At 31.9% G+C, this 12,753-nt stretch overlaps 1 pseudogene; it reads left to right on the plus strand.

Moving 5' to 3' along the window:
- The first annotated feature begins 4,462 nt into the window (after positions 1 to 4,462).
- Positions 4,463 to 10,154, plus strand: LOC120201053 (annotated as a pseudogene).
- The last annotated feature ends 2,599 nt before the right edge of the window (positions 10,155 to 12,753 follow it).

The following is a 12,753-nucleotide window of genomic DNA, read 5'->3' on the forward strand; positions in this document are numbered from 1 at the left end:
GTATATTTTTGGATGCTTGGAATTGAAGTTAAATGGCAAGAGACCATTTTGAATAAATTGGAAATATTGAGAAGAATTTTAAAAGAATTTATTTTAATGGTTAGATGGTGGAATTTGAAAGGTTCCAAAACTTTGGGGACTTGTTTGCAAGTTCTTAAATGAAGAAGTATTATTTGAGTAAATTATTGAATGCATGAAAATTTATTAGTATGCTGAATTTTGAATTAAATATTGAGTTGAGGTTGAATTATAAATTTATAAGTTTAAGTGTTGAAAATCGAAAGTTTAGGAAAGTTTGGGTTGAAATTTATAATATTTTGAATATTGAAGAATTGATTTGGGTATTTTATTCAAGTCCTGGAATTTTAGTAATTAATGTACAACTATCATAATGGTGAAGGACCATTATGAATTAAAGGAAAAGTTGAGTTGAATTCTAGAAAGAATTTAAAATATGTGGTTTAATTTTATAATTGGTAAAAGTTGAAGAATCATGTTGGGAATAATTATTTATGGAATTGAATAAGTGTTTCGATAAGTTTGAAGTTATAATGGAGTTATGAGTATGGTTGATAACGATTTAGCTATCAATTTTATTTTATATATTTTTAAATGTTAAAATGAGCTTATATTAGTACGATACTAATATGTAGTTCGAACAATTTTTGTGTTATAATTTGAAATTGTCAGACTACGTTAAATCTAGCAATCCGAACGATTCGAAAGGAAAGGACAAAGCTCGTGACTAGGATTATTATATACAAGTTCTGTAGTGAGGCAAATGTAAGTGCAATTTATTTATTTAATTATTATAACTGAGGACAACTTGTGATAAGTCAACCTCACCTTATTTATTTTAAAGATATGAATTATGTTTTGATTATGGAATTATATCCATAATATTTTTAATAAGTTTTATGATTGATTTTGGGTATGAAATGCCCATGTCACATTTTACGAATATGAATTAAATATATTTCTAATTCTGATATGATTTTTATCAAATGATTACGAAATGAACTAAAAAGCCCACTGTATGTTATATGGAGAGTCAAATGTACAATTGACATGCCATGAGGTGGAGTGATTATCAGTTATGATTCTGATATACTGTGGTGTACCTGAGTGTACACTAATATATATATTCTGATCTGAATGCACTTTGTGTGCATATTGTTATTTCTGATGTGATAGCACTGTGTGTGCTTATCTGTTCCAACTCTGATGATCTGAGATCTGTATTACGCACACTCGTCTGACTCACATACCTTATATTCTCTTAAAATATACTTTGAACTATAAAAATGAAATAAGAAAGTTCTGAAAAGTGTCTGGCTACAAAGGAATATGGACTGATTATTCTGTCTGATCTGATTTATTATGATCTTGTGAAAATTATCAGATGATTATTTTCAGGTTTATGATAAAGTTCAGCATGAGATATATGGTTTGAACGTTCTGAAAAAAAATTAGTCTATTTTATTTTAATGATTTTATATATTTCAATATTTTATTTATTTCTTTTCACCTTTAGTATTATTGCCTCACTAAGTTATACTTAGCGCGTGATGATTTTCATGCGTAAGTTCTAATAAGGATAAGTACGATCAGTAAGGAGCTATTGGAGAATCTTTTTGGAAAGACATACATATCATCAATATCAGTAAGACATCTATGATGTTTCTTTTGACTTATAGTGGCATGTATAATTATGTCAGTAGTTTCTATTAGTCGTATTTATTTTAAATAATTTGTAATAGTAAAATAGAACTATTTTAGTTTATTTTACTTATTTTAGTTTTATCGGTATTTATGCATGACAAGAATTTATTACATTATTATGTTTTTAAAAGATTTTACGAAAAACATGATTTAGTAAAATTACTAATTAACAAATGATTTTATTTTCATGTAACAAAGAAATAAATTATAAGTTGAGATATACTTTAAAATAGATTTTTAAAGTTAGAATAAGAGTGTTTTCAAAGGAAACAAATTCTTAGGGAAATTTCAGTTCAGTAAATGTTTTCAATTTGATGTGACATCTTGAACTCGTATATCGAGACATATACGAGTTAGGGGTGTTACATCCAAATTTTAATTCCTTTCAAATTAGTCGCTGACCTACTATTTGGGGTATTACATCATGTATATTGCTGATTTATGGTTGATTTAATGCATTTGTGTATAATATGTGATTGTGGTCCTTCATGTTTTCTAATGTATATAAAATTGTGTATTTATTTTTTGAATATTATATTTAATCCCTAAAGTCACAGTCTTTATTATTTTGATCCATTATTTGCAATTTTGTTAATTTCTTACTAATTGTAATATTTTCAAATATTATTTTACTCGAGGAATTTATAAAATCACACATTAACTGACAAGGAGTGTGTTTCCAAGAATTATTCGAATAAATTAATACATTTTATATTCGAATGGGTTCATTTTTTTATATAATTAATATATGTATTTGGGTAATATTATTTTGTATGGGGAATCCATGGAAATGGCCCCTTAACTGACAAGGAAGGTATTTCGAGAATTATTCATGCAAAATAACAACCTTTATATTTTTCTAAAAAGGATCATAATTTAAATGTTATTCAAATTTGCCAATTTCAATATTTAGATGACGTATCACTTAGGTACCGATTTTGGGCGTTGTGGGGGTGCTAATTCTTTCCCACACGTAATCGACTCCCAAACCCTTTTCAAAGTGTGTTTCTGGTTAAACACATATCATTTTTTATCTTTTAAAATTATTTTTCTTAAAATTATTTTAAAAGGTATTTTTAGGTATTCGATCTACCTAACCCAAAGGTCGATGGTGACTCCAAATTCGTTTATTTATGTATTTATTTTAAAACTCAACCTTTTCCATGATTAAGTTGTATTGATCCTTGCCATGGCCCTAAAAAGCTCGAGGATCGTTCCGACAGTAGGTACTTAAAATAGTAACAGAAAAATGTTACATATCTACATTGAGTGAAAAATACTTTAGGCACCTAAAGTGAGCAGAGTTTGGACACTTTTTTTTGGCTTAAGGGCTACTTTTGTCATTGTAGTAGACCAAATTTATCATTTTCACCTCTATGGTATTTTCGCACCAAGTTAGTCCTCAAAGTTGTTTAGGGACATCATCCTAACCCTTGAAGTTATTTAGGGGCACCATTTTAGCCATCGAAGTCCATTGACCATTTTGACTAATAGAATCATTAGTCTTCTGTATCTATGAATTAAGAGATTATGTTAAAATATTTACTAAACACAATAGTTAGAAATTTTTTTCAAAATTTTATTATTTATTTAAGTGAGATTAAGGGATTAGGTTAAAATTTTGAATATTTTTCTAACCATTGTGTTTAGTAATTATTATTATTATTATTATATAATAAATGTCATGTCATCATCAAGTCACTTAAATAATATTGGCTGGCGTGAAAATTGTTGACATCAACAGACGCATAAGACTAACAATTATGTTAGTTAAAACGAACTTCAAGGACTAGGATGATGGCCCTAAACAACTTCGAGGGCTAAATTGATGCGAAAGTATTATAGGGGTGAAAATAATAAATTAATTCTATTACATGGGCAAAAGTAGCCTTTAATTCTAACAAACAAGACATGATATTTATTTTTTAAAATATTTTATATATTTTATGTATGCTTTATTTTAAAATTTGTGATTGTTCTTTCTAATAATATCGTCTTCAATCATTTCCTTAAGAGCACAATGTACCTTACCATTGCATCAACACTTGGTGTAATTATGGGTGAGCAAATTTCAATTTAACTAAAATTTTTTGGTTTTATTTAGTTTATAGTTCGGGATATGATTTGTGTAATCACCCATTTTTAGCCGAGCATTATTATTATTATTATTATTATTATTATTATTATAAACCCAAAATAAATAGACTCAAATCCACTAAATCCACGTCCACAAATAAATTCAACACAGTTATGATTGTAGGCTGGAATTGTTTAAAATGAAGATTCTTTCAAAGTGAAAAATAACGGTCCAATTATCATTGCGGGCTGAGATTTGGGAATATATCCCATGAAATACAAGGTTACTGGATTCAGGGTTAAGTGGTCCATTATTTTTTTGATAATTCAAAATTGAGATTTTATCTACTTGTATCTAATTCGATTATTTAATATTTTATTAGATATTTAATTCGAATTATTCGAAATTTATTTTTAGATCAAATCACAGGGATTGTATGATTCCGATTGAATACATTTCACTCCTAACATTGACATTGAAAGGTCAATTTTAAATTCCGATGGTCAAATGGTCAATTTTTTGTTCAGGTACCATTAAACCAATAAATAAATGGAAAAATGCCTCTAAAGTTATACGTGGCATCAACAGGTTCTCTCCACCATCGAAATCGTTTTATATCTCAAGCTTTCTCCAAAATTACCTTTAGAGCGCACCCACAAAGGAGTGTCGCGTCATTTCTCTACATCTGATACAAAGATCTACCACTAAATTTTCCTTCTTCGATCTTCTCAATCAAGTAATTCTCTCAATTTCCCGCTGTTTTTGTTTTCCCCCTTCCTCTTTTTCATTGATTCTTTTATTAATTTTGCTTAATTTTCCATATATGTTCATGAGTGATGATAACACTGTGAATTTAGTGTTAGAACAGCTTTGATTTTATGGGTTTGATTTATTTTGAGTTTCCCCCCCTGTTTTTTCCCCTTTCTTCTCGGTTTCATTGATTATTTTGTTAATTTTGGTTCTGTGATTATAAACATAGTGAATTTAGTTTTAGGATAGCTTTGGTTTTGATGGGTGTGATTTATTTTGAATGTTTCTTTTTTTTTTCCACCACATTTTTTTCTTCTCTGTTTCATTGATCCTTTCGTTAATTTTTTTTTTGATTTTACATTTTATATAAGTTGACGAGTGATGATAAATACTGTGAATTCTGCTTAAGGACAGCTTTCATTTTAACTGTGTTAATTTCTTTTGGTTGTTTCTTTTTTTTCTTTATAGCTTAAATATAAAATGTCAGTTGTTTGATTGGTTTAACAGGAAAGCTGTCGTTTATTGAATAATATTATAAAACTATATCTGCTAGACCTTATTTGATGAATTATTTGAGATGACTTGAGAAGAAATATATTTTTGCATTTTCTTTTCGGTATAGATTGAGATGGCTTGCCAATCCGCATATCCGTATTAATTTCATATCATAAATTGTTTCAAGGTGTTATATTCATAAAAAATTAACTTGCAATAATTCATGTTATAGGAACTTTATACATTTTTGTATTGGTATCATGTTCATGTTATTTGTTATAATACCATGTTTTTGTTTTTTCCATATCATAAGAGCTCATCACGCCACGCCCAAACTTCACAGTTTTACTATACCATACCACATAACTTCTGATTTCACTCATTAAGGCTCAAACCTGGAAATTCAAGTTTGAGTCTTGTGTTTTAATTCTTGAAGTGTCCCCCTGAAGGCATTCATGTTAGTTTCTTTGGTCCATGTTGCTATGACTTTTTATTTTTCTCCAAGCACCCTGTCTTTAACGCTCATATCTGATTCATTTCTGGACAGTCGTACTGGGATATGACCTTCAAAAACATGAAAAAACATAGAAAATTTTGAACGTACCTATGCCACACACATTCGTATTTGACATTCACATCCGAGTTGGAGTAATATAGGATTTTGTCCCTTAGAGTTTTAAATTTTTTGATATAATGTGATCCATATTGCCCCTTAGTTTTTTTATGGCTTCTGTTTTAATTCCGATTATCTAATGGTCAATTTTTTTTTTCAGCTACCATTAAACCAATAAATAAATGGAAAAATGCCTCTAAAGTGTATACGTGGCATCAACAGGTTCTCTCCACCATCGAAACCCTTTTATATCTCAAGCTTTCTCCAAAATTACCTTTAGAGCGCACCCACAAAGGAGTGTCGCGTCCTTTCTCTTCATCTGATACAAAGATCTACCACTAAATTTTCATTCTTCGATCTTCTCAATCAAGTAATTCTCTCAATTTCCCGCTGTTTCTGTTTTCCCCCTCCCTCTTTTTCATTGAATCTTTTATTAATTTTGATTAATTTTCCATATATGTTCATGAGTGATGATAACACTGAATTTAGTGTTAGAACAGCTTTGATTTTATGGGTTTGATTTATTTTGAGTTTTCCCCCCTGTTTTTTCCCCTTTCTTCTCGGTTTCATTGATTATTTTGTTAATTTTGGTTCTGTGATTATAAACATAGTGAATTTAGTTTTAGGATAGCTTTGGTTTTGATGGGTGTGATTTATTTTGAATGTTTCTTTTTTTTTCCACCACATTTTTTTCTTCTCTGTTTCATTGATCCTTTCGTTAATTTTTCTTGATTTTACATTTTATATAAGTTGATGAGTGATGATAAATACTGTGAATTCTGCTTAAGGACGGCTTTCATTTTAACTGTGTTAATTTCTTTTGGTTGTTTCTTTTTTTTTTCTTTATAGCTTAAATATAAAATGTCAGTTGTTTGATTGGTCTAACAGGAAAGCTGTCGTTTATTGAATAATATTATAAAAGTGTATCTGCTAGACCTTATTTGATGAATTATTTGAGATGACTTGAGAAGAAATATATTTTTGCATTTTTTTTTCGGTATAGATTGAGATGGCTTGCCAATCCGCATATCCGTATTAATTTCATATCATAAATTGTTTCAAGGTATTATATGCATAAAAAATTAACTTGCAATAATTCATGCTATAGGAGTTTTATACATTTTTGTATTGGTATCATGTTCATTTTATTTGTTATAATACCATGTTTTTGTTTTTTCCATATCATAAGAGCTCATCACGCCCAAACTTCACAGGTTTACTCTACCATACCACATAACTTCTGATTTCACTCAATGAGGCTCAAACCTGGAAATTCAAGTTTGAGTCTTGTGTTTTAATTCTTGAAGTGTACCCCTGAAGGCATTCATGTTAGTTTCTTTGGTCCATGTTGCTATGACTTTTTATTTTTCTCCAAGCACCCTGTCTTTAACGCTCATATCTGATTCATTTCTGGACAGTCGTACTGGGATATGACCTTCAAAAACATGAAAACGCATAGAAAATTTTGAACGTACCTATGCCATACACATTCGTATTTGACATTCACATCCGAGTTGGAGTAATATAGGATTTTGTCCCTTAGGGGGTGTTTGGATGGGGGAATGTGGGATTCCCATGGGAATGGAATCCACATTCCCCCGTTTGGTTAGCCCGGGAATCCTATTCCCGGTAATGTAAGATTACCAATAGTGGATTTTTTGGGGTATATTACCGGGAATGTCATTACCTCCCTTTCCTTAGGTATTGTTGGATTACCGACGTTTTGGACTAAAATGCCCTTAAATTTTTATTTTTTTTCAAAAATATATTTATTCTGTAATCGAATAATAAAAATTTTACGAAGGTTAAATTACAAATTTATCCTTAAATTATTTTAGATTTACAAAAAAAAAATCTATAATTAAAATTTTATATGAAGTTCAAGGGTTAAAATAAAATTTTACCATTTCATTAAATTTTTTTTTATTTTTAATTTTGTAAAAAATATATAAATATTATGAATTTAATTTTTTTAAAGAAAATATATAAATATTTTCCAACTTGTAATATTACACAAATATATAATTAGGACAATTTGGTCAAATATACATTCCAATAATCTTTTATTCCTTTAACCAAACACGGTAATCTTACATTCCTGCTAAGCCAACCAAACACAAAATACAACATTCCCAGTAATGCTATTCCTTGGTAATCTTACATTCCCACTGGTAATCTTATATTCCGTGAACCAAACGCACCCTTAGAGTTTTCATTTTTGTGATATAATGTGATCCATGTTGTGGGCTTCACATAGTAGGAAAAAGGCTTCTGTTTTTTATGGCTTTTAGTGTAGGAACTTTATTAACTGTTTAAAAGGTTTTTTTTTTCAATTTTCTCCTTTGAATTGTATTTGCATAATTTCATTTATAAGCAATTATTCTCATTTCACTCTTGTAGAGGATATGGATTTTTATTTTATATACTTTTTTTTAAAAAAAAGAAAGTTTATGAGTAATGTCAATATTTATGTGGGGCAGTGGATTTGGACGAGGGTGCAGAAGCCATCGAGAGCTTCACAGGAGGTGAGATATGGACAGTCCCATGTGATGCAGATTTAATTGTAGAACCTCATGAAGGTATGGAGCTTGAGTCTGAAGATGCTGCCAAAATATTTTATGATGAATATGCACGGCAAGTAGGCTTTTTCATGCATGTGATGTCTTGTCGTCGATCCGAAAGAGACGGAAGGATTCTTGCTCGCCGACTTGGATGTAATAAGGAGGGATATTGTGTTAGCATTCGAGGTAAATTTGGCCCTGTTAGAAAGCCGCGGCCAAGCACTAGGAAAGGCTGCAAGGCAATGATTCATATTAAGTTAAATAAGTCCGGAAGATGGGTGATAACGAGATTCGTAAAGGAGCATAATCATCCACTTGTAGTTTCTCCACGTGAGGCTCGTCAAACAATGGTCAGTTCACTTTTCTCCCCTCCTTTTACCTCTTGTTTCAGAGTATTATCTGCTTTGTGGTTAATGTACCTGTATGGTTTATTTATTCTTTGTAAGGCGCGATGTCTCACTTCGAATGGCCTGTTTTCGTTCATTTCTCTATAAAAGTCTAAATATAGTGCAATTTTAGAGACATCACATCCATATGGCGATTTTAATGCTCAAATGAGGATATCGAGATGGTGATTACTCTTTCATGAAAACAAATTGAATAAAAATGTTGTTTATGAGAAGGCAGAGGTTGGACCTAGCAACTTTGTTACTCTGGCTCGAGGGTTGGTGTTGGATATGAATATGCAGTCAAAATGGGAATCATCAATTTTTTAAGCTGTTTCATATATTTTGGTTGTAGTTTAACATGGCTAACCTAATTATGAAAACAAGTTCATGTGGCTAGCCTAATTCAAGCTTGTTAATTTGAGTATTTCAGAAGTAATTATAGGTAGAAAAATTACTCCATTTGGTTGTAGTTTCATTTTATGTTACTCTGACTCCATTTTTCTTGAAGAATCCTTCAAAGATCCTCCAAGAAAATGAAAAATCTTAGAAAAAATTGAACATACTTGTATTTTGACACTCACACAGTCTTAGTAACATCGTTTTATAATATTGAGAAGAAAATTTGAGCCAATTTATTTTCGAAATATTCAAAATTCAAATAAGCTAACTCCTCCTTTGTGCTTTCTTGGGGGTTTAATGTTCCATCTCGATGTCAGGTTTTACTTTTTTATTTTATCTAATACATTCAACAGATGGAACATTTTATTGTTTTGATCTGTTTATATAGGCATTTTTATTTTGTTTTCTGAGTGTTTCTAAATGATGTTCTTTCCGTATGCAACACCAAAGGATGAAAAGGACAAGAAAATTCAAGAACTAACTGTTGAACTGCGTAACAAGAAAAGACTATGTGCAGCATATCAAGAGCAGCTGACCGCATTTATGAAAATCGTTGAAGAGCACAGTAACCAACTATCGAAGAAAGTCCAAAGTCCAAAGTGTAGTCAACAACTTGAAGGAATACGAGTCAATAGAGCCCCAGCTGTTGCAGCATTGATAACCTCAAACTGTTGGTGTTTGTTTGGCATCTCCTGCTCAAAACCTTGTTATCTCATCTTTCTGATAATTAGATCAGCAGATTGAAATGAGTTGTATAAACTGTTAGATTTTTGTTTTCCGTTTCCTGTTCTTCATTTCTTTCGTGGATGTAGGTCCAGTGTATCCGAGTTAAAACAGGTTTCCAAGTGCAAATACACGGAAGAGATGAGCTAAACTCAAAGATAATGAGGGGTTAAGGTTGCAATGGCAATCCGAGAGGAAGGAACTGGCATATTTCGGAGTAAATAACATTCTTGAATATTTGAATGAAGGATGAAGCTGGTAACAGGTGCGCGCATTCTCTCATGACTTCCTCTGACGTATCGAATACAAATAGTTTTCTTTAGAAGCTTTGAATAATGCTTTGGCTACCATTGGCTGCAATGCCCTAAATCCTGAATTTTCTTTGGTACATATCCTCCAGTTCCAACCTGATTGTGTAAAATAGTGTAAATGATATACTGATGATGTTTCATCGAATGCATTATCTTGGCTGTTTAAATTTGTTATTCATTTGTCATGTGGACACTCATACACCAATATTCAATATGATGGTTTTAGTTGAAAGACTTTTTTTTGTACATTGTAAATCTAATCCTAATTTTACCTAGAGAGGAGGGGAAGAGGGGATTCTAGGGGAAGAAAAGAGAGTGCTCCTAGTAGGTCTAGAATTCATGACCTAAGGGAATATGAGGGAACATACCAAATGTGCTTGCTCGGAAGACTTGTGTTATTATTGCACAAGTTTGATTAAAAAACAAAAATTGAATTCCATTTGATATTTAAGTCAAGACCAAGCTATCGTTCCAGAGCTTGTCAGACTAATTTAACTTTTATATTTTTAATTAATTTTAAGAAGTTTCAATTTATGTATATTAATACTTGAAATCGTGATGCTAAGAACCATATGTACTAAAATTATGTTTATAAATAAACTAGGGAAAAGAACACCAACCCCTCAAATTTGATGGAAATTTCTCATTTCACTTTTAGGACTGATATTTTTTGGATGTAAGATTATTTGAGATATTATCGCTAATGTTACACTAACTTATTTGGTTTATATGATAAGAATATTAAATTATTATGTTTGGTTGAAGCTCAGGCGTTATCGGTTCATACCCATGACATTTATCTTTTATTCAGATCCATAAAGTAGATGTTACTTTCAACCTTTTTTAATAATTTGATATAATATAGATATTATTCAGATCCATAAATTAGAAAATCTTGAGCGTTTAAACATACAATATCTCATATCCTCGAACGACAATACCTATATCGGAAACTAACCAATTCCGAGTAACGTAGGAAGTGGGAAATATATCCATCTACCAAGACTTATTGACTCTGAGTTGAGAATGTGGAATATATAGCAAGGTTTAAGATTAGATGACATGACACACGTAAACAAGTTGTCTCCAGGGAGTACGTCAGAGGATAGACAGACAACGCAATCTCTAGACGACAGATAAATACAGATTTCAAACACAAGCACCTTTAAAGTTTTTGTGCACAGATGCAGATAAAAAATGTCGACGAAGTCTTGAAATGATAGTGTTTTAAGGCTCCAGGTCTTGCCACCTGTTAAGCTAAAGATGGTTTTGATGGCTCCATGATAGAGCTTGAGATGATCAACTCAGCTGACAAAAAAGAAATACCTTCTGGAATTACCGGTAAATCTGTAAAATAATTGAAAGCAGGCAATTAACAGTCATAGAAAATGATAAAGGGAGAAATTACCATTAGAAGAATTTCATCAGATTTCATTGAGAGGCCTCTGTAATAGGTTCTCATTCTGTTATGAGAGTCAGTTTGCAGAAGTTAGTTAGTTAAGCTTCTGTTATGAATCAGTTAGTCTTCTGTTACAATTGGTTATGCGTGTACTTAGAGCTATAAATAAGCTCACTTGTAACAGCAGATACATGATGAATTTTAAAGGTTTTCAGAGAGCCTATTCTCTCTTGTTTTTTGTTTCCTTTCTCTTGTGTGTAGTTCTGCTACTCTTGACATGGTATCATTCGCCAATCCTGGTGGTTGTTTCTTCCGCTGTTAATTCGTTTCTTGATTCATCTTGCTCATCATGATTGATCTAACCACAGATCCAGTTCGAGGCTCTGAAAATGTGTCACAGAATACCTCTCCTGTAAGCTCCATGTCAGTACCGTTAGGAATTAATGGGATTCAACATATTCCTAAGCATGACACTGTCAAGCTTACCGAAAGCACCTATCTTTTGGAAACATCAAGTTGCGTTGATTGTTGATGTTTATGGGTTAACAAATTTTCTTTCCAGTAATGCAGTTATACCAGATGAGTATGTTGCAAGTGTGTCTGGCCAGACTGAGGTTAATCCGGCTTTCTTGATTCATAGACAACAAGACAAATTGCTAGCCTCTTGGTTACTTACCACGATTGGGACTGATGTTCTTCCTCATCTCACTGGACTCACAATAACCTTCTCCATATGGTCTACAGTTTCTCGGCTGTTCGGTGCTCGGTCGACTGCCAAGATTTCAGCACTTAGGCATAGTCTGCATACTCAAAGAAAGTCTGGGTTGACTGTTAGTGAGTATCTTGCAAAGATTAAATCTATCTGTGATTTACTTAATGCGTCTGGTAGTGTTGTTACTGAAAAAGAGCATGTTAGTGTTGTTCTTGCCGGTCTTTCGATGGAATTTGAGTCGATCATTGCCATTGCATCTCGTGAAAGTCTATCTTTAGACATTCTAACTGATATGTTAATGGATTGTGAGGCTCGACAGAAAGTATTCTTGAATGAAGGTGCTATGGCTAATTTGACCTGTTTACCTAAGGAGGTAAACAACGTTGAAGTGGATACAAAAGAAAGTAATACATCACAGTTGCGTTCTAGTCAAAATCGGGATCAGCAAGGTGGTGGTTATCGTGGTCGAGGCCGTGGACGGGGTTCAAACAGGCCTCAATGTCAGTTGTGCGTCAAGTTTAGTTACGTGGTGCAAAAATGCTACCACCGCTTTGATCGAGATTTTACTGGCGTAGCTGGAAGTGAGGAGCGTACTGGTGATG

Source organism: Hibiscus syriacus, unplaced genomic scaffold (assembly GCF_006381635.1).
Source record: "Hibiscus syriacus cultivar Baekdansim isolate YM2019G1 unplaced genomic scaffold, ASM638163v2 tig00006753_pilon, whole genome shotgun sequence".
Lineage (NCBI taxonomy): Eukaryota > Viridiplantae > Streptophyta > Magnoliopsida > Malvales > Malvaceae > Hibiscus > Hibiscus syriacus.